The sequence below is a fragment of the Cryptomeria japonica genome, chromosome 3, assembly GCF_030272615.1.
Source record: "Cryptomeria japonica chromosome 3, Sugi_1.0, whole genome shotgun sequence".
Classification (NCBI taxonomy): domain Eukaryota; kingdom Viridiplantae; phylum Streptophyta; class Pinopsida; order Cupressales; family Cupressaceae; genus Cryptomeria; species Cryptomeria japonica.
The window spans coordinates 340,321,366-340,344,601 of record NC_081407.1 but is presented as its reverse complement, the minus strand read 5'-3'; positions in this window follow the sequence as shown (position 1 = coordinate 340,344,601).

Here is a 23,236-nt window from a genome sequence, read left to right as displayed (position 1 = left end):
AATGACACAATCTCCAAGAAAGATTTATAATTAATAAAAAGAGATTGAAATTTAAAATTAGGGCCAATGAGATACCACTTAATTTAAAATTTAAAATTGACAAAATTAAGATCTTAAAATTAGGGCAGATTATAATTAACCACTTAATTTTAAATGTTTCCTTGAAAGTTGCAACGTTGAAATTGGGAAGTGTTTTCGATTTTAGAGGGATAAAAATTCGACAAAATCAACCAATTTTCTGGATTTAAGCAATTAAATATAGTCATAACGGTATCCTGAAATTTCAGGAAAAAAGCCAGGCACCGTGCGTAAGTTATGCACGATCCTCCCAACTTTTTTGGAAATTTTCAGGGATGAAAGCTACAATGATTTGAGAGCTAACCCCCCAAAATTGATTGATTTTACGATCTCTAGATAGGTGAAATTAAGGTTTGAATGTCGAAATAGGACAATATTAGGGTTTTGAAAAAGATAAGAAATTGAATTGCAATTTTGAAAAAGGTCAAACCTAATGGATAGGGCCACCTTAAATAATATTTAGAAAACTAAAATTGGTTGAAATTGATTAAAATTTGCACAAAATTCAATTAAATTTGAAAAATTGGGGTTTTAGAACCTAACCACTAAATTTTAAATTTTGGGAAAAGGAGGGAAATTGAAAATTTGAATTTTAGGCAAGAAGATGTAAGTTTGAAAACAGTCAGAAATCTGAAAATTAAATGTAAATTCAATTTTTGCACAAGTTTAAGTTGATGTTTGAAATTTAGGGTTTTGACAATTAACCACTTAATTTTGTAAATTTGATTTGCAAATTGAGCAAGACAATGAAAGAATTGAATTTGACAAGCAATGTAATTTTCAGATCTAAGACAATAGATAGCAATTTTTGCAAAATGCAAGTTCAATTTCAATTCTAGCAACTAGGGTTTTGAATGAATTAACTACTAAGTTTGTGTAAATTGCAAGAAAATTAAATTTGTAAATAAAAAGTATGGCATAATTTTCAATGTAAAGCATGTAAGACGCCGGGTTCACCAAAATGTAATATGGTGAAAAATGATGAGGGGAGATCAAGCTTTACTCCCCTCAAAAGAGGAATGGAAGTTTCACAAAGGACTCCCTTCAATTTTTCACACATTACATTCAAAAGAGGGGTTGAATTCACTAGATCTAATCCCTAATGGTAAGAGATTGAATACTACGTGAATTGCAATAAATTTGGAAAGTAAATTATCCCTCTTTTGTAGTAGACTAGTTGAATTAAGCAAATTGAGACTAAGTGCACAAATGACAAAGAAATGATTATATCTTGAGATAGAGATGCGGGATGAAGCTGTATAGTTGGAATTAGCAGTAGAATGTCAAGACGAAGCTTCACTGCAAATCCGAGCAAAAGTTGTAGGGACTGTGCGTAAGTTATGCATGGTCCTCCGAAAAATCCGCGCGTTGAAAAGGGTTTTTCCGTCTCTGAAAATGAAGCCTAAACCTGCAATTACAGTCATGCACCTGCAACCTACACACAGAAAAGAGAGGAAAATTTTGTTGGGATTGGGGGTTTACCTTCAGGTCAAACCCCATTTTGGAATTAACCAAGTGGTTGTAAAATGCTACGAGTAAATGAAAAGAAATGTCTGAAGTAAAATCCACCTCAAGAAGGGGATGTAATTGAAATGTTGATACCTTTGTAGATGAATTTGCTTGAATGGATATGTGTCTTTTTGGTGATTGAATTTGCTTGAATTATATCATGGAATATAATTGCTTTTAGTGATACATTATTAAGGATAATTTTGATGTGTCTATTGATGCATCTTCACATGTTAAATATTTTTTTCTTGCTAGTCATCAATGTTTTTTAATATATAATAGGGGTTAGGACCCCTACCCTTCTCATATATTAGAAAGAGAGGATAATGTACAAAGAAGTTCAGGTTGCTGAGGGATCTTCCCCAATTGTTACATATGATTTATCTTCTACAAATATTTCAATAATAATTTCATAGAAAAAAACCAAAAAAGGTCAAAAATCATGCCTAGATGTTATACATTGTCCACATAGATCAAAGCTCAATTATCATTACCAATTTCCTCCACAAAACAATTTTTTTTTCCTTTGCTAGAGAATATTTAGCTATTAATTTCTTTTTTACAATTAGTTATGTTTTTTTTGGCCAAGTCACTTAGGAGTGCTTATTTTAGTTGTGCTAGTTGTGCACCTAGTTTAGCTAGAGTTAAACTTTATTTAGCTCCCCATGCTTGCAATGTAGTTCTCCTAAATTTAGCTTTGTACTTTCTTTATAAGCACCTCATTGTATGATTGTAATTCATCCTCTAATTTTATATTATTTATCTTTGAGTAATATAGCGTTGTTTTGTGCAACTCTTGTTTGTGGAAGGTGTTCTTGTTTGTCGTTTGATCTTGCAACCTTATGTTGCAACACTATCAGAGCTTAGATTTAGCAAGCCCCTTCTCAAGTTTTGAGAGTTTATTTACTCACAAGCATTGTAGGGTCCCAGATTTGTTTTTTTGTGGATATGTTGTGGACAAATTTTTTATGTGTTTTGAAGAAAAATGGGTATCACCATCGTGTTCAAAACATCAAAAAACCTGAAGATAGATTATTGTTTTTTCAAAATCTGAACAATTGAATTTTAGGGTTAAATTGACTGAGGACATGCTTTATGAGGAAAATTAAAAAGGTAACCAAAAATATGATCAGTTATGTACAAAACAGACATCACCATCGTCTCTAGAAGGCCCAAGAACCCTAAAAAACACTTTCCAATTTTGCAAAAAAATTAGAAGACAGATAAATTTGTGCTAAATCATATGGATGGACTACATACCCATGCATACCTTTCCTACTCCATGCGTAGGTCAAAAATTTCACCCCTTTGTTTTTCATAAAAAAATAATTAAATTTCATATGTACGTGGGTGCACGTTTATAAAAAGGGAGTTAAGTTTTGTTTTTAAGAAACATGTCAAAGGGTTAAAAAAATTTTAAAAGGGTCCGTCCATTTGTACTTTTCTATACATGATTTGTACCTTGCAACAACTTGCTTACATCAGCCTGTGTAAGCCCTTTGTGCTACCTTTTTTTAGTGGTCTTTCTAAATTTGGGGAATCTCTATATTTAGTAAAGTTGTTATTTTTGGTTGGAGTTTTTTGGAGACAGAATATTTTAGGGATCAAAGTATATTCCAGATTATTTTTTGAAGGGATCTTATTTTTTGGCCACATCAACAGTTTGATCACCACATCAGGAATTTGACTAACTTTGACCAATTTGACCTCTCAAGTCATAAAAAGCTACCTTTGATTTTTTGCTAATAACTTGGTCACACGGGCTTTTTTTTTAACGTCCACATATCATCAAAAAGCTCATTCTGACACTAATCTATACATGGTGTTATTTTTGTTAGATCCCACTTCAAATCTTTGCTACAAGCCTCCAAAGTTAGTCTTGTTTTTTACGCTTCTAGGGCCATAACTTGGGCAAATAGACTCCATTTTTTGACTTTCGCACATCGTTGGAAAGCTCTCAAAGTCCTATATCCATATATACTGTTATTTTTATAGGTTGTGCTCTACATACATTTTATTTAGTCTTTTGTGTTGACACTTCATGGTTGATTACTTGATCATTCTGGCTCCTAGAATCCTTATGTCTATCGTCGATGGCTACTCTTGGGTTGTCCTACATTTATTTGCAACACTTTGCCCTATTGTGACAATTTGAGCATCCTTATTAAGCACTTATTTTCTTGTAGATAGACTGAGATAAAGTGTCATTGTTGTGTATGAATTCTAGGAATTTCGCACATTTTGTTGTGCCTTATTTTGTACATGCATTGTATTATAAAGTGTCATGGGGGGTTGTGTAGTGAATTTTGTTTTGCCATCACACCTTTGTCTGGTGAGTGTTCCTCCATGAAAACATTGAATACTAGTGATTCTTGTCCCATGCATGTGTGAATCTATTGCATACCGGGTACTTTCTTGAGCACATTTAAATTATCTTTCATGCACTTCATGGTGACACGTTGTTTTAGTGGACCTATCATGCCTCTCCCTTCTCAACATTATGGGGGGGTGTTCTTATTTTTGGTACTAATGCTTCCTTGGTTTAGCTTTGGAGTTAGACGCTGTTGCATTCCAGTTTGTGGAGGTAACCTTCCATCTTTGTTGATTAGTGTTCATCAGACCATTGACACCTATATTTTCAACTAGCAATTTACTATTGCATGGTTGAGTAGTTTCATTGGGGTAACTCATGCAAATTCATGTGCCATATGTATCTTTGATTGATAGATATTTTTGCCTTTGTTTCCCATCTGATTGTTTGTGTAGTGTCATTGGGGGCACTCATGCAGATTGTTGTCTTGTAGATCCTAATCAACATCTTTGTTTCTGCAGAGGTTCTCCATTCAACATGATAGCAATTATCATTCGATAGTTGTCTGTAGCTTCTTTGTGCTTCGAAGATGTTCTTCATGTTCCTATTCTTTTGGGACATTTATTTGGAGGCTTCTTAGTCCTTCATTCGTTCATTTAGCAATTCATGTTTTTTCATGCATTGCATCTCTCACTTTTGGAGAGGGTTTTTTTTTCCACATGGTTTTTCTCTTTTTCTTTGATTAGAGAGACTTCATTGTTTTGTACATGGGTGCCTAATTAGGCCTTTTGTTGTCATGACCCATTTCTTCATTCATGCATTTAGAATTTTTCTACTCACCTTAAGTTTCACATTCACGCATTTAGAGTTTTTCTACTCACCCTAAGTTTCACTTAAGGTGGGGGGGGTGTTAGAGAATATTTAGCTATTAATTGCTTTTCTTCAACTAGCTATGCTTTTTTGCTTAAGTTCACTGAGGAGTGCTTATTTTAGTTGTGCTAGTAGTTCACCTAATTTAGCTTCTATGCATCTAGTTTAGGTAGAGTCGAGCTTTATTTAGGTCCTCATGCTCGCACTTTAGTTCTCCTAAATTTAGCCCTATTCTTTCTTTATAAGAACCTCAGTATGATTGTATTTCATCCTGTAATTTCATATTCTTTGTTTTTAAGTAATATAGCATTCTTTTACATAGCTCTCATTTGTAGAAGGTGTTCTCATTTGCCATTTGATTTTACAAGCTTGTGTTGCAATTTTTTGTTTTGCAAAATTGAACACCCTTGCTAACTCAAACACCACCTAATTTAAGAAGGGTTGGCAGGTTATAATGGATATACTAATTTTAACCATATGTAATCTCTATTTCACATCATGCAACCACCCCCATATCACTAATCTTTAGTCATTCTCGTACTAGTAAATTTTTCTATATTGAAAAGGTCTTTTTTTGAACTTGGTAATTGTAACCCATGAGGTAACCCTTTTGAGTTCAATGAATTATAAGTATTTATATAATGATATATTATCTAAGATTAGTGAATATAAAATTTATTTGAGAGGCATAAAATTATAGGGGTTCGACTCATCTTGTTTTCTTTACATTTCTTTTATGAACTTAATTTATGATTTCATTAAATGTTTTTAAATCCAATGCCCATAAGAATGAATTTGTTTTATTGGCAAACTGCTACTAGGTGGGTAGCTCCCTTTTCATTAATGACATAGAAAAGGTTACATAGCTAGCTATAGAGATTATGCATCAAAATGTGAATGGCTTCCACAACTTATTCGAGTGCACACCATTTGTTGCCTATTAGTCACATCTTTCCCAATTGATAATCTTCCGTAGATCTTCCCACTACTCAATATCCTTTGCATTTATTGAAATAGTCACATTAATTGCCACTTTTGAAGTGCTTAATGGAGAAGTTATCTATGTTTGCAAGGATCTCCCTTATACTTGTAACCCATTGTTGAAGTTTCAAAATTATCACTTTGTTCAAGGATACTGCATTGATTATAATTAACGATTCCCCATTATATCTATATCTCTAAGGTATTTTTTCTTGCACCATTTAAGGTCTTCATAGAGAGCTCTAAACTCGGCCTCAATTATTGCTACCATCTACCATCTTATGCCTTAACTTCCCCTAGCCATAAAGACTTTCCTATGTGATCATGAATGATGAATCCACATCCCGAGTGGCTAGGGTTAGATTTAGGTGCCCCATCAAAATTTAGCCTTAATCTGCTTGTGGGGGGCAATTCCCAATTGACCTTTCTATGATCTATCCTATGTTTGACTATATCCCCTTTCAAAACTATTAGGTGATTCCATGTCGTTGCAATTCAATCATCTCAAACAGTGTAATTTTTACATTTCCTCCTTGCAACGACCAAATTCTGGTGTTTGCTAATTCCAATTTCAATTTTTGTATTAACTGATTTCACCTCATTTTCCTCCTTGAAAATTATTGCATTCCACTCTCGCCATATATACCAAATTATGGTTGCAAGTGTTTCCCATGATAGACCACTCCATAAATATTCTTTATAGTGATTCAGCCTATTTACAAACATTTCTCTGACTGTATTCGACAACGAACCTTCTCATTGAAGCATGCCTTGAAATTTCTTTCATATTTGATTAGAAAATTCACATCAAACAAACAGATGATCAATGGTTTCAATATGAGATTTGCAAAAAGGACACCTATAAGGTCGTACAAATCCCATCTTCTCCAACCATTCCCATGTCAGAATCTTGTTTTGCATTACTAGCCATGCAAAAGCCCCAGCCTTTGGCAATATGTTTTTGTCCCAAAATAGCTCACGTGGCCAAGGGAATTTATCCATCTCAATTGTTGACACCTCTTATCCTAATTTAGTTGAGTGTTCACCAAATGTGGTTGCACACAATATTGTTTTGTCCTCCTCCTTACTACGATTTGTCTTTTTTTCTAGCTCCCTTCTCAAACATATGTGTGTGGCATTATCAAGCATTTCAAAAAATTTCCATGAAAACTACACATGATTTTGCTCCCATATAACATCCATACAATCATATACTTATTGGCCATAAATATCCTTTGTAGCAATATACGTATCAGTTGATTCTTCTATTGATGACAATTGAACATACCCGTTACACGAATCATGCCAAATGAAGCAAACTTTTTGTTTGTTATTTTCAATGTTAGATGGTTTGTAATTAGTGGTCTACACTTATTCATGAAGTTCCATATTGATGATCTGTTCGACATTTCTACCACAATTATAATTCTTGTTTAGGTATTTATGTTGCAATAATTGACACCACATAGCTGAAGGATTCTTATACATTTTCTATATTAGTTTGGCTCCCAAAGCCTTGTTTCGTGATTGAATATCTCCAAGCTTGATACCACCACAACTCTTGGACTTCATGACCTATTCCCAATTGACCAAGGGAATCTACTTCTTGTCATTAGCACCCTCCAAAAGAAAGCGCCTCTATTGGGCCATTAATTTAGTTTCCATATGATTAGTGATTTCCACACATGAAAGTATTTAAATTGGTATAGCTGCAATAACTAGTTTTAGCATCATTAGCCATATCCCTTTCCAACACTCTATCTTCTTTTCACATTTCTCCACCAGGTCTCTGCATAATATGTGTTGTGTTTCTCCACCGAACAGAGGGATTCCAAGATATTGCAGGCAATTTTTCTATTTGGAACCTTAGTGTGTTCTCAATTCGCCTTTATATGGTGTTGCTTGTGTTAAAATAGTAGATCCTTGATTTTTCTTCATTAACCATTTGCCTTGAAGCTCTAGTATAGTTTCTTAACGATTTCTTGATGACCTCTGCTTCAATAACTATGGCATTGCCAAAAATGAGTGTGTCGTCGGCAAAAAATTGGTGGGTGAAAGGGTTCATGTTGTTCACTACCTTTATTCCCTTCCACTTACCGCTTGTCGTCATCTTGCTAATCAGGTGACTAAGTGAATCCACCATTAATACGTATAAGAAAGGAGATAAAGGGTCTCCTTGTCTGAGACCTACCACACTTTCAGAAAAACCACATGGGACTCCATTTATCATTACTGAATACCATACAATTGATATACAAGCACATATCCAATCCATCCATTTTCTAGAAAAACCCAAATGCTATAGAAATTTCATCAAATGATACCACCTTACCTTATCATATGTTTTATTGATATCTAGTTTAAGCAACATGCCTATCAAATTATGTTTTTTTTACTGAGTGGAGTACCTCATGTGCCATTATGATTCCATCGGTTATATTTTGTTCTAGGACAAAGTTGGACTACTCCTATGAGAACATTTTTGGGAGAATTACCTTTAAACCATATTGCACAATGAAATCGTTTTGAAGTCAAAAAAAGGTTGAGCAATCGTTGCTTTTTGCTATGAGGGCTATGTTTGTGTTAATTAAATCCTTTAGTACTTTCCTCTTTCTTTTTTATTCGTCCACCAACCCCACTAAATCATTCCCCATAAATCCCTAGCATTTTTGAAAGACTAAGGCAGTGAAACCATTTGGGTCTGGCACCTTGTCAATATCCCATTGAAATGTGACATCACACACCTTGTATGTGACCAGAGCGTATAAGAATTTGTTATCATCCTCTATCACCAACTTTGGCATGTCCTTTAATAACTCCAGGTTTACTTGCTCCGCCATACCGTTCCCTCCAAGAAGATTATAAAAAAACTCCACCCCACATTTTTGAATTTATACGGGGTCTGTCATAACTCTCCCCTTCTAGGTTTTAATCTAAGTGATTTTGTTCCAACTCCTCTTCATCTTGGTTGTGTTGTGGAAAATTTGGTGTTCAAATCTCCTTCCATCAGCCATGTCTCCCTTGACTTGGTTCGCCAATAACATTCTTCTCTAGAAAGGAACTCTCCATACTTAGCCAATAGAACATTTTTCTCCTCATACTTCATGGATGTCATACCATGATTTATCACTATCTCACTCAAATCATCCATCAATTTTTCCAACCTTTCCTTTTCTGTAAAAATATTTCTAAAAGATTCTTTGTTCCACATCTTGACTTTATCTTTTATATATTGTAGCCTTTTATTAAAGGTTTACATCTTTGTGTGACATTCAACTCTGTCCACCACCCTTCTATGAGCTTTACTAGATCGTTGCTTCTGAACCACATTTTCTCAATCCAAAATTGACATTTTGGTGACGGGGATTCTTCGTTAATTGTTAGTTGCATCGGATAATGACTGGATACTGGATTTCCTAGGATTAAAGTTGATGAGAGGAAAGATCCAGACATCCAGTTATCTGATACCAAAAATCGGTTCAGTCACTCAACTATGTTTGTGAATCCTTCCCTTCTGTTGTTCTCTGTGAATTTGTCATTCGTTGGAACAATATCAATCAAAAAATTTGTTTGTACAAAATGTTTGAAATCTTTTTGGGTTTGAGTGATTTTGCCCACCTCCCATTTGATCCATTGGGCTAAGAATCACATTAAAGTCACCAATCACAATAATCTTCCCTAAATTCGTGCCCCACAAATAGTAAAGAGATAAAGGATTTTGTTATGGATAAGTTTCACAAGTGGGCTTGGGGTAATGAGTTAGCGAGAAAAAAAAATATTATATCACGGAGTTCAATCCTACTTTTGATTATCATCAAAAAGCTTATATAAGGGCTAATATTTTGTGGAAAGCTAAGTGTAGTTTTACTCAATTAAGAACTAACTCTCATCAGCTCCGTAGTGAAACTGGTTGTTGGAAAAGACCAAAAGAAACTTGGGAGGAAAGAGTGTGTATTTTTTGCACATCTGGGAAAGTTGAAACCGAAAAACACTTCATTTTAGAGTGCGACCCCTTCAAAGATGTTAGGGACAAGTATAATAAATTATTGACTGAGGGATCTTGGTATGATTTTTTCAGCAAGGATTTTGTCAAGAGGTTGGGGCCACTTATCAGCATTTTACACAGAAAGCGGGCAGATTTGCAGAAATCGGTTAGATCTGATGTGCTATCTTATAGACTTTGTTAAGTCCCATGGACATTAAAAGAAAGAAATTTCCCCCACACTTGTGATTTTAGCCATTGAGTATCCCATAACTGTTTCTTTCTCTTTTTATCGGTAAAGACTTTTTTGGACTCAAGTTTCTAACCAATGAGGGTAACATCTGTGGGAACCCCTCCCCGTAGTTACATTTCCATCTGAGGTATTAACACCTCTATGGTTATTTGTTCTATCTCCATGCCCGTACGACTGCTTATCTATCCATTTACTTCTAATCTCTCCACTGCAACGGGCCAGTCTCCTTATCTCTCTATCTGCATCCTCCTTATCTCTCCATAGTCTCCTTATCCCTCCACTTCATCCACCTCCTTATCACTTCACTCGGTCTCCTTGTCACTCCACTACATCCATCTCCTTATCACTCCACTCAATCTCCTTATCACTCTGATTGTTCCAACTTGTACCATAGGAATCGACGATGGTATTTGTGCTAATACACGCGAACACTGAGGCAGCCATTTGATTGGGCATTAACACCACTGCATCGTATATCCACTTCTAAACTGCCAACACATCAACTGGTGAGAAACACCAACATTGGGACCACTAGTGCCCGTGGGGAGTCTGTAGCCTGCAAATCTCCATGCATGTCGTACTCTCTATCCTGTATTGGAGAAGCATTAACACCTCAACCGTATCACATTCTACATACTTGAGCATAACCTGGGAAATGTACCAACTGGCCGAGGGGATTCGAGCAAAGACTCGAATACAAGACCACCTAAACCGGAGGCTGGTAGCATATCGTTGCGGTGTCCCATAACCGTTTCTTATCCTCTGTATTTATAAGCCCATATGTATTGAAAATTGTAAAAACCATTTTAGAGTTTAGGCTTATTATACTTACCTTCATCCAATTGTTCTTGTATCCGGCTTGAATGCACATACCTTGCCAACTTTCCACATTATACCTAATTCTCCCGATGCACCTCTTGCATCATTGAACATACCAAACCATCGTTTGCAATGTTTGACAAATTTGTGTGCCTCCTCCGCAGATATCTTTGTTTCCTGTAACAACACTATGTCGATCAATTGATTTCCTACTCGACGCTTGATCACGCACCGCCTGTTAGGGGCGCTTAAACCCCTAACATTCCATGTGAGGATCTTCATCTTCCTCCAAGGGAGGCGTCTGCTTCCTTGGATTGAGTTAGGTAGGTTCAAATTGAAGTCTGTTCTTTTGCTTGTGCGCTTTCTACTCTTGTTGTTGATTGGTTTTCCTTCGGGTTCTCTTCTTCATGGGTGTCATATTCAGTATCTAACCGCTTATTGAAAGAATTGTTTGTGTCAATTATGCCCAATTCATCCTCATACTGTTCCTGATCAGACCCTACTTCTCCTGCATCGTGAATTGGCTCCTTAGTTTCTTCCACCTGCATCATTTGTCCACTTTGTTTGTTTTTGTCATGTTCATCCACTATATTACCCTCTTCATCGTTTTTGGTATCATCCTCCTTATTCGGCTCTTCGACAGTTTCCTTCGCATCTAAATTTGTATTCGCCACCAAAGCAAGAGTGTCGCACGGTCTTTGTTTTTTTGGCGTCCATATTTGGGATAACGGTTTCGGACAATCTTCCTCAAAGTGCCTTTTGCTTCTACACCGCAAGCAAAAAAAATTGTTTGTTCTATTTCTAATTCTTGTCGTCATATCCTTCCTTGCATCGCCAGATTTATATTGTCAGGAATCGCTTTTATTGTTATGATTCCAATTCTAGCATAAATGGACGAATCCTCATCGCCCATATCTATTTTGATTGTTTGTCCTATAGAATCTCTGAATTGCCTTAGCACATCTTCTGACCAGTATTCAAATGGAAGATTATAGAGAGATTATAGAGTCTTAACCATTTCGATTCTTCTTCCAGTGAAATTTCACAAGGGTTGAAATTTTCCTTCCATTTCTGCACATAGATGCAATGTTTGTCAATCCTCCAGGGGCCCTTCTGAATACTATTGTCTTTGTCATCCTGATTATTAAAATCAACCAGTATACAATGCTTTGGTGAAAAATATATCTCCATAGATCCATTATCCCAATTGTCTTTGGCCCATCTTCTCATTTCCATTCGAGTTCGGACCTTTACCGGTGCGCGGCATATAATCGTTGTGTGTCTTAATGCTTTGTTGTCCCGTTCCACAATATTGCCAACTTTGATTATCCGATCTGCACATTGTTTGATTTCGATTGTTGCCCAAGCATCATTGTCTCAGCTTTGTGAATTCACATTTTTGTGCTACGGCGCCATTGCATTTTTATATGCCCATGAGGATATCATGGGCATATGATTTGTTTTTTTATTCTTGTTTTTCTATCATCCACATGGATTATACATATACTAAGTCGACATTTCATGTCATTAAATCCTCTTCCTAAATGTTTAGCCCAATTCAAAAGATAGTCACATAATTGGACATCCATATCAAAAACTAGTTAGCAACTAAACTTTTCCATTCTAACAACCCACTTTATTGCATAATGTATATCCTAAACTTACCAATATGATATTATAATAGCTTTTGAAGCACGATTCAATTACCTTACATACTGTCAAACCAATGGATAATTCTAAAGTTGCACTACACAAGGCTAAATATTTTTGTATTTATCATCATACACATGGATATTGTATGGGCAGAGGCATTTTGGAACACTCAAGTTACACAAAATTCAAGTACTTATAAATGAGAAGAAAATAAGAATTATATGTACTCATGGTTCTGTAATTCCCATACTTGATAAGGTGGATCATCTAAAAGAAAATCATGTGCACTAGCAAATTCATCATGTTCATCATAACACACCCTATATCATGTTACACTTCACATAAAAAGAGAAAAAGTATTGTACAACCTCTAAGGCAATTCTTTCATGGCATGCACAACACTTGGAACACCTACATCTCACTCTTGTCCATGTCACTACAATTCATAATGGCATGCATAGACTCGTGGGGATATTAGTTATCACAATGTCACCTCTTCTAAGTATATTCTAGACACATGTAATGAGATATGATGTCATTGTTCATATATTTTTCCATATACATAATCCAAGTCCTAGGGTTGTGATCTTAATGGACAAATTGTAAATGAAAATGCAAATAAGTTATAGCCCATGTAGAAGCTTGTTAAATGATCAAACTTGTTATGTGACTATTTCTCCAAAAGAAGATAAAGTATTGAAATAACCCCTTTAGAATGAAAAAGGGAGATAAAAATAAAGGATATTATAATCCTTGGTTCAAAGAAGGATTAATAAAGAATGTTTTTGAAAAAACTCTCTTAAAAGAGAGGAATAATTATTATTATTAAAGGATAATTAAGGGTGACCTTTTCGAAAGGGTGTGATGGTTTGGAAACCACACCTTAAAAGGTTATATAAGTCATTTATGTGAGACTTGGAAGGGAGCATGGAGATCACTCAAGGAAGAAGAAGAAGGTGGCTTGGTGGGCTATGGGCATGGAAGGAAATATAGAAATGTAGAGGGCACAAATGAATGAAGGTTAAGGTCATTGGTTGGCATGGGCATCAGAGAAGAGGCACGTAGCATGTGTCCAACTTGGGGTACGGTGTACACTTAGGAGATTCCTAGCCAGGGCTATGTTTATTTCATGTCATGAAGGCATGCGAGGTTCTGTGTAAGAACATGTCCTTTTGGAGTGCTTACTTGTCGTAAAAGAGCCTAGACTTGTGATTATTCCTTTGAATTATAGATAATAGGGTTGGTTTTGTGTAAGAACTGGTTTCCTCCGTGGGGTGCCATAGCCATAAAGGACCCAAGGCCACTAGAATCTTCTTGGAGTGAGAATGACTATTCCAAGTACTCAAGATTAAGATAAGTATTGGAAAACCTTGATGCTATAAGATATTGAGAATGCTTTATATATGATTTGCCAATATTATGGTTGAATTAAGTGGTTATGTTATTCTATTTATTGTGTTGTTAATTTACTTTATAATTATTATCAAACTATTACATGCTATAGTTACAGTAGTTATTTACATCTAATTTAATGATAATTACCTTTAATAAAGGAACTTAACATTAACATTTAACCTATTGATTCCGCTGCAAATAATTAATTAAGTCTTGGAAAAAGTGTCATTACATTTTGGTATCAAAGCCAAAGATTGGACTTTTAAGTTGTTAATTGTTAAATGCCTTTTTTAATGTGTCCTAGTTAAGAGTGATAAGGCTATAAGGATAAATATATAAGATTGCTTTAAACATCATTCCATTAAATTTAAATTTAATTTGGCTTAGGTTGTACTAATAATCATTTATATGGAAAATTGTAGTATTCTATTTCACACATGCACTTCAAAAATAGAATTAAAAATATAATTTTTTTTTTATAATAATAATAAAAAAACATATTCTTAATAGAACAATTTATATGATTAAGTTAGATATCCTTGGTTACTAGGACTCCAATATTTATAATGATTATATTGCTAATTATATTAAGAAAAAAAAAATATCTAAATTAAAAAATATATATACATGTAATAAGAGTTCAACAACCATTATAGTCTCCAGCATAAACATTAATGAATTGTGTTTTACAACATATCTAATTCAATGATGCATTCAACTTTATTTGGTAGGGAGTTTAAGATCATCACTTTTACACACAAAGATTGATTGTTATACTATCACCCACAAACAAATATGTGACTCTCGCATCGATTGAGATCTGGAGATGAGACAAGTATGTAGTCCATCTCTTCCACAATTGCATACAATGCCAAACCAAAAGCCGAGGCTCAAATATTTAGCCTAACCCTAAGAGATTCGTTGCGGAGGCATCCATGGCAATCTTTTGACACTAATTTCCAACTCATCACATTATCTTTTTCAATTTCATTGCTACTCTTGGTAACTAACTATTCTTACTATTCTATGACCCGTAAACCCATAATATTTTAAACATATATAAATCATTCTGAATTCACTTGTTATTCGTGCTTTTTATATATCATGTGATACTTAGTGTCTATTTGTGAACTACTCAAAGATTGTATGAGTATATAGAGTACTAGACCTTCATTGAAAGAATATATTACTACCTCTATGAATTTTTGGACTTATAGATCGCACAATGCAAGAACTTTCACGCACACACAAAATGATGCGTCTTTTCTTTTAAAGGATGTGATCTATTTAGTCATCGAAGATCTTTATAAGTTAACATCGAACTCAGAATTAACCAGTAGATCATTCATAACCATTACTAACTTGCAATCCATGCCTCCACACATATTTCAAGATCAGTGGAATCAAGGATTAAGAAAAGAAGGATTCGCCAATTGAGGCTTTCATGCTTCCACTTCCAGGTGGATGCTTGTGTAAAAGTTTTTTTTGTTTTTTGTTTTAGGTTCGTTGAGGCCAGTTCACTTCTGAGAGCCAACCAGTCCAGTACCTTTGAAGACAAATATCTCTTCATTCGATCTCATATTCTATTACAATTGAACTAACACAAATAGCCTTGATTTGAGAAAAAAGTTGACGCTAATAAATTATCTGGAACAGTGGAACTACAGTTTAAAGTGATTCATCAATCAAACTCTAATACGTCAAAAAAAAAAAAAAAAGAGCTTGATACTCTATAGAAGAGTTTAAATACGTAGTCTGTATTAAACAACAAAGGATCATAAATAATTATAACTTGAAGAGTGCTTTAATATGTCAAATGAATGGGAAGAAAATCATAGAAAATGTTATAGTTAAGAATTGTGAGACTCTTCATCGCCCTACAAAATCAATAGTTGGAGCTTATAGATCATGATAAAGATTAACTTGCAAACTAATTGACTACATCACAATCGACTTAGATTGACAGTTTGTGTTGTTGTATCATAGAATGAAGTTTTTTTGAAAAAGTTTTAAAAACGATTAGATGAATGCAATTGGAAGGTATAAAGTCAAACTCGATGACCTTTGTCAGAGTCCTTCCTAACAGTGCCAAAATGCAAGCTCTGGGAACATAAAATATTCGTAAAATCGTGAAGGGAAGTTATGTTTGCATTTATTTTCATTGTTTGAGAAAGGTGCACCTTGAGGGACCTATCTAGTGTTTATACCAAAATGGGAGGTTTTGGCTTGATTAACATTTGAGGTGTTCGCAACTTGGACATGTTTAGTGTCAGTGACACCATCATTGACAATGTTTCTATTTTTATTCTAAAATTAAGGTTTGTTGGTTCTCCTTGTAAATTTTAATTAAACCTTTAGCTATAAGTATCTTTCTCAATAGTGACACCATTCTCTATAATCTCATCAAATAAGGATTTACAATTGATTTATAAATGGAAAAACATATGTTGAAACAACAGTTTTCTTCCAAGAGCATAGATTTTTTTTTTACTTGAACAAAGTTCTTAAATTTAGGAAGTTGCAATTGTATCGCAACAATGGTCATTTCTCATATCAATCAATGGATCACTAATAACATCATTAAGCAGTGGACATGTCACTTTATGAGTGTTCGTGGTATCCAAAATAATTGGATCTCGTCTATGAAGTTGTGCTTCGATTCTCAATTTACATAACAAACAAGTCATCTTAAAAAGAGATTCAATTAGATAAATATATTCAATTCCTAGACTTAGATATGAGATCACAATGAGTCTTTATGTACAATTAGTAGATGGTTAATGGTTTGATCTTCATTTCTTGGAGTTTGTGAATTTAAACAAATTGAACATAATGAAATTGTAAATATTAAATCTTAGTATTAAAGATTATAAATTTTATAATTCAATAAGAAAGATGTAAAGTACCTATGAAATCCAACTTTAGTGATTTTCCTCTTCTTTACAAAATCTCTTCATAAGAAATATCTAAGTTTCACTTAAGAATTAATTATATAAATGGAGTATTGGGTGGTTAAGAAAAGTATTTTCTTTAATCGGTTTATTGGGGTCTATCCCCTTTGTTCATTATGTAAATGCATGTGTCACATTGTTATCATAAGAATGTAAGATATTCTTACATAATGAACAACGATAAGGAAGTATTCATATGAATAGAATCCAAATTCATGTAAGTTTATAATCTAATTATCAAGATATAGCTTATCCCATTTAGTCATTAAGTCTCTTTCCTAATTTAGATCTCACCAAATAAAATTCATAATCGGTAAGCCTCTCAAGCTATTGTCCTTCACTATTATTATTTCCCCAAAAAAAATGTAAGGTTGACCATGGTTGAAGGATATATATAAATATTTCCTTAAAACAACTTGAAGGATAAAATTGATACATCATTTATATGATAATATTAAAATTAGAATATTCTTTGGAATCTCGAGAAGTGTAGTAATCTTCTCGTGAGAGTAATACTGAAATTTGATGTTCTTTGCTTTCATAAGATTCAAAAGATTTACATATTTTATTGTTAGTTTCTCCATAAGTTTGAGTGAATATATAATGAAGCTCAATATTATAACCTTTACCATAATGACACTTCATAAGCTTATGTTTGATTGAGGCAATTGGAATTCAAAAGTTGGAGGCCAGAAAGAGTTTTGTTCAAATAACTAAATTATTAGGGTCTCATTCTGAAAACCCAAGTTTGAGGTCCCAAAGAAAAAATTTCAACATTTATATGCATGGTGTACCAATATTACTATGGTGGACATGTTGGTCTTTGGAATATGATAACTTTAGGGATATTAAGTTTAAGACTTGTCTACATTTGTCTTGTACTCTCTTATACAAGAAAGATGTCTTGGAATATTGAGTTAGTAAGTTGGTCTCTGTAATGATCATTTTTGTATGTAAATGATAATTTTATTTACTTTATACACAAAAACATTATTATAATTTTGTTTATAGTTAAAAGCATAAATTGGACATCTAAATGTGTTTGATGCAAATGATTTTGTGGGCCCATAACCCACAAGTCCCAAGATCAATTTAATAACTAGAAAACAAGATATATAAATGAGTTAAAATATTTTAGAAGAAAAACATGTGGACATGTTGAACTATACAGGGGGAGAGATGACCTTTAAAAATTTTGTTTTATTTTTATTATGTTTATATTTAGTATAATTGAATTAAAATTCAAAACTCAAATACTATACTTACTTAAACAAAAGAATGCTTAGAACTAGTTTCAATGAAGTACTTTTGTGGGTGGACATAATTTATTATTTTTTCTTTTAAGATGTTAGTAACCTTTTTTTAGGTACTATTTTATCTAATGTAGCTTTTTATTGGACTTGATCAACCCAATAACTTTGTACATGTGATTTATTTTATAGTAAGAGTGGATACTTATGTAGTCCAAAATACATGATTATCATCTTGGAATATATGTTAAATATATAATGATGAGTGACTACATAGTATGGGATATGCATGTCATTCACTAGGTAAATATTATGTCAACATATAATGATACCTTTAAATTAAATGTTAAGTTACATGTTAAACTACCTTTACCAAATAAATTAGATTGAATAGCAAGACAAAATGATGAAGTTGAAATATATGAGAATAAGCATCATTAATTTTTGTAATTGTAAATTTTTTATATACTTATAATTAATTAGTGTATGTATAGTTTTCATGATAATTTTGTTTGGAAAATTGATTCTCTTGAAATTATTTGTTAATATAAATAAATAAAGGTGAAAGAAATCTATGAATCAAGAAAAAAAAAATGTATTTGAGGAAGTATAAATATTCAATCCTAGCATATTCAACTATTGATTACGTGTTTTTTGAGTTGTGGTGTAGATATATCTCATGCTACTGAGGACAATAGCTAAATTAGAAGGGGATAATTGTTATATGACTATTTCTCCAAAAGAAGATAAAGTAATGGAATAACCCCTTTAGAATGAAAAAGGGAGATAAAAATAAAGGATATTATAATCCTTGGTTCAAAGAAGGATTAATAAAGAATGTTTTTGAAAAAACTCTCTGAAAAGAGAGGAATAATAATTATATTAAAGGATAATTAAAGGTGACCTTTTTGAAAGGGTGTGATGGTTTGGAAACCACTCCTTAAAAGGTTATAAAATTCATTTATGTGAGACTTGGAAGGGGGCATGGAGATCACTCAAGGAAGAAGAAGAAGGTGGCTTGGTAGGCTATGGGCATGGGAGGAAATATAGGAATGTAGAGGGCACAAAGGAATGAAGGTTAAGGTCATTGGTTGGCATGGGCATTGGAGAAGGGGCACACAGCGTGTGTCCAACTCGGGGTACGGTGTACACTCGGGAGTGTCCTGGCCAGGGTTGTGTTTATTTCATGTCGTGAAGGCATGCGAGATTCTGTGTAAGAACATGTCCTCCTGTAGTGCTTACTTGCCATAAAAGAGCCTAGACCTGTGACTATTCCTTTGAATTATAGATAATATGGTTGGTTTTGTTTAAGGATCAATTTCCTCCATGGGGTGCCATAGCCATAAAGGACCCAAGGCCACTAGAATCTTCTTGGAGTGAGAATGACTATTCCAAGTACTCAAGATTAAGATAAGTATTGGAAAACCTTGATGCTATAAGATATTGAGAATTCTTTATATATGATTTGCCAATATTATGGTTGAATTAAGTGGTTATGTTATTCTATTTATTGTGTTGTTAATTTACTTTATAATTATTATCAAATTATTACATGTTATAGTTACATTAGTTATTTACATCTAATTTAATGATAATTACCTTTAATAAAGGAAATTAACATTAAAATAATTAATCTATTGATTCCGTTGCAAATAATTAATTAAGTCTTGGAAAATGTGTCATTACAAAACTAAGTAGACATAGAGATATATAACCGATAGATAATGCATTTTTATTCATTATCTATTTCACACATAGCATGAATTTGAGAAAGGTGTATGGTTGTTTGTCTTCTATCTTCTATTAGTATTACATTAATTCTTAATCTATGTTACAAACGTGTGTATTTATAGTTTATAAAGATTTGCGCTAAGAAGACCAAAAGTCACTAGGAAGTTGAACCATCTCCATGAGAAGTGGAATCGTTTTCATGATTGGCTTCTCATCCCTTGGTGATTGTGGAGTGTAAAAATTACTAGCATGTCCCTAAAGACCTAACAAATGGTTCAACATTTATGATCCTCATGGGTGCCAACTTAAAGACAATGTTGATAATTTTCTCTAGACTACAAAATCACCTTTATGATAATGTAGTGTTTGTAAACTTGCAATTTATATGTTACAATTTTTCTATAAGGTATATCACAACATATTATAGCTCTTATAGAAATCAAAGGTTAATTAGTTGAGCATGTTTATTGATGAGTGTATATCTCCTTTCAAAGTGTGATGTGTTTTTAGATAATGTGTGATATTTGATAGAGAATGGATATGGTATTTCGTGTTTCTGGGAGAATTCAGAAAGTACTTTGGTTTATCACAAGCCCAAGTACACTTTGGAGAATTCTAAATTGTCAGTTTCTTTTTGCATTGCTAAAATTTTGTACACTTCGTTTTGACATAAATCAATAATACTGATGAAATCTATTGCGAAGAAGATGGTGGACATTTATGTGCACTTATCAAATGTGGGTTGAGTATGTAAGGGAACATGCTACATTAATTATTTTTAATAGAATACAAAATCTACCAATAAGATTCATGGCGAATTCTAGGTATGCCATAGCTTTTTTGTTTCTTCCCACTACCACAAAACGGAGTAATATATAATAAATAGCTTTGTTTATGTACATGCATGAAGCATGCACACTTCTAATGCGAATACAATGATTTATTTAAATTTTCAAATGATTTGTGTCATAGTTGGTTAAGCATTGAAATTAGTAATTAAGAGGGCCCAGGTTTAAGGAATGACTAACAAACATTGGAATGTCATATATAAATTTATTTTGTTCTATAGATTGTATATGTTTAAGATTTAATTTGTAATTGTGAACAAACAAAAATATCCATATAATTTGAAAAAAATTAATAATAAATTAGGAATTTGATAATATAAATACATCATTTAATTGTATGAAAATATATTTAAATTTATTTAGATTTTTTTATTTATAACATTATTTTCAAAGAGAGTACATGGCTACAAAGTAGTGCAATAAAAATTACAAAATTGCATTTAAACAATGTGCACAAAACAATAACATTAAATAGATTATCAATAAAATTTATATAGTATATATTATTAACTTAATAATATATTATTATTTTATATACATTTAATTGAATATATTGCAATATTTTTTCAAATTTCAATATATGAATTTAAAGATTTATAAAATTAGTTTGCTTTTATATACATTTTATATAAAGATAAATATGATTTGTAATTAAAAAATAATAATTTACTCTTAGATCCTAATATGTTAAGATTTTGTACAAGAAAATAGTTTATGATTATTTTTCAAAAATATTTTCCATACACTAAGATAATATAAATATATATTATTAAAATGGTTACTATGATTAATATTTATGTTATTTGTTTTCTTTATTTTTTTATAAAAAGAGTGGAATGTAGATGATAGTCTTATTTTTATAGAAATAAACACAAACATAAAATTTAATTGTATTTTTAAATTTAAAATATATATATATATATATTGCAAAAAAAATAATTTAATTATATGAATTTATCAATCTATAAAATTTGTTTTTTTGTTTTTTATATAAACTGTATTTAAAGATAAATATAATTTGTAATTAATAATAATAACTTATTCTAAAAAATAATATTCTTACAATGGAGATGAAACAACAAACTGATATGATTTATTATTGGAAAAGAACCAACTATGACTTAATATTGAATTTGGAGTTTACTATACCATATGAAATTCATTAATGTATTTTAATTATTATATATGTATTTAATTCTTAAACTAGATTAAACCCTAACACTAAACCAAATTGAATGCTAACCCTAAACTAAATTGAATCCAAATACTAAACCACATTGAACCTTAATTCTAGCAATAAACCAAATCAAACTCTACCGCGAAACCAAATTGAATTCCAACCCTAACCTTGAATGAAATTGAACTGTAACCTTAATCCTAATTAAATTTCAACCCTAATTGAAGTGTTGCACTTTTTTCTCAAGGATAAGGATAAGAATGAATACTAGCTTATATATCTTAAGTTTAATCTATATAAAATACGTTGAATCTCAATGCTCAAGATTCCTATCAAAGAAATGCAGTTGTTGCGGGGACAAGCATTAACAACATTCCAAGAAGAATTGAAACAAACAAGATATATCCTCATTGATGAGATGATCTTCATGGGGTCAGGTCTATAAAACTAATTGGTGACCTAACACAACCACAACTTGTGATCTAGACAAGCCTATCTACAAATCACATTCAAACGCCAAAACATTGTGGGACCAATTTATGATGGTTGTTACCTTAAAAGCAATGGTTCGACAATAAGATGAAACTCCAACACAAGCACAATTTCGTCAAATGATACAAAACATACAAAACGCAAAACCAACAGAAGAAGATTGGCAACTTTTGATGATGTGCATAGACAAACAGCTTACACCAAGTGAGAAGGAACAATTTGACAACAATATGCACTTATTTGCTACTAATAATTTAGTTAGAATGCACAGTAGAATAATGTTGAGCACTAGGAGTGGAATAGATAATGCAACTAATGATGAACAACTCGAAAAACAAGTGCTACTTTGTAGAGGCCAATGCAACATGCTCACAACTAACATATGGACAAAAGTAGGACTTGCAAATGGATCTCTTGGTGAAGTTGTTAACATCATTTACAACCCAAACTATAAACCACCAGATGTTCCAATATACGTTGTAGCAAGAATCGATAATACAGTGGGCCATCGTAGAAGCAAGAAGTCCCCAAAATATACTGATAATACATGTACATCGGTAGGCACCCAAAATCAAATACTGCTCACAATTGCATGGGCATTACGTTACACAAATCCCAAGGTCTCACACTACAAAAAAAATGATCGATATTGGAAAAATAGAAAGACATGGACCAACATTTAAAGTTGTATCTAGAGCCAAGTCATTAACAACCTAGGTAAACATTGTCCTCTAAGTGATACTCTAAAATTACTCAAACTATATCTGACCATTGCACCTCATTGAGATGCAAGTGCTAGTTTTATGTTCCTAAATAGCACATGGATGACATAAGGACACCAATAGTTTTGCAAATTCATGATTTTAAACATGTGTTATGTTGTCCTTGATAGTGCTTCCTTATTCTTTGTATCATTTGTAATTTGGCTTTTTTATT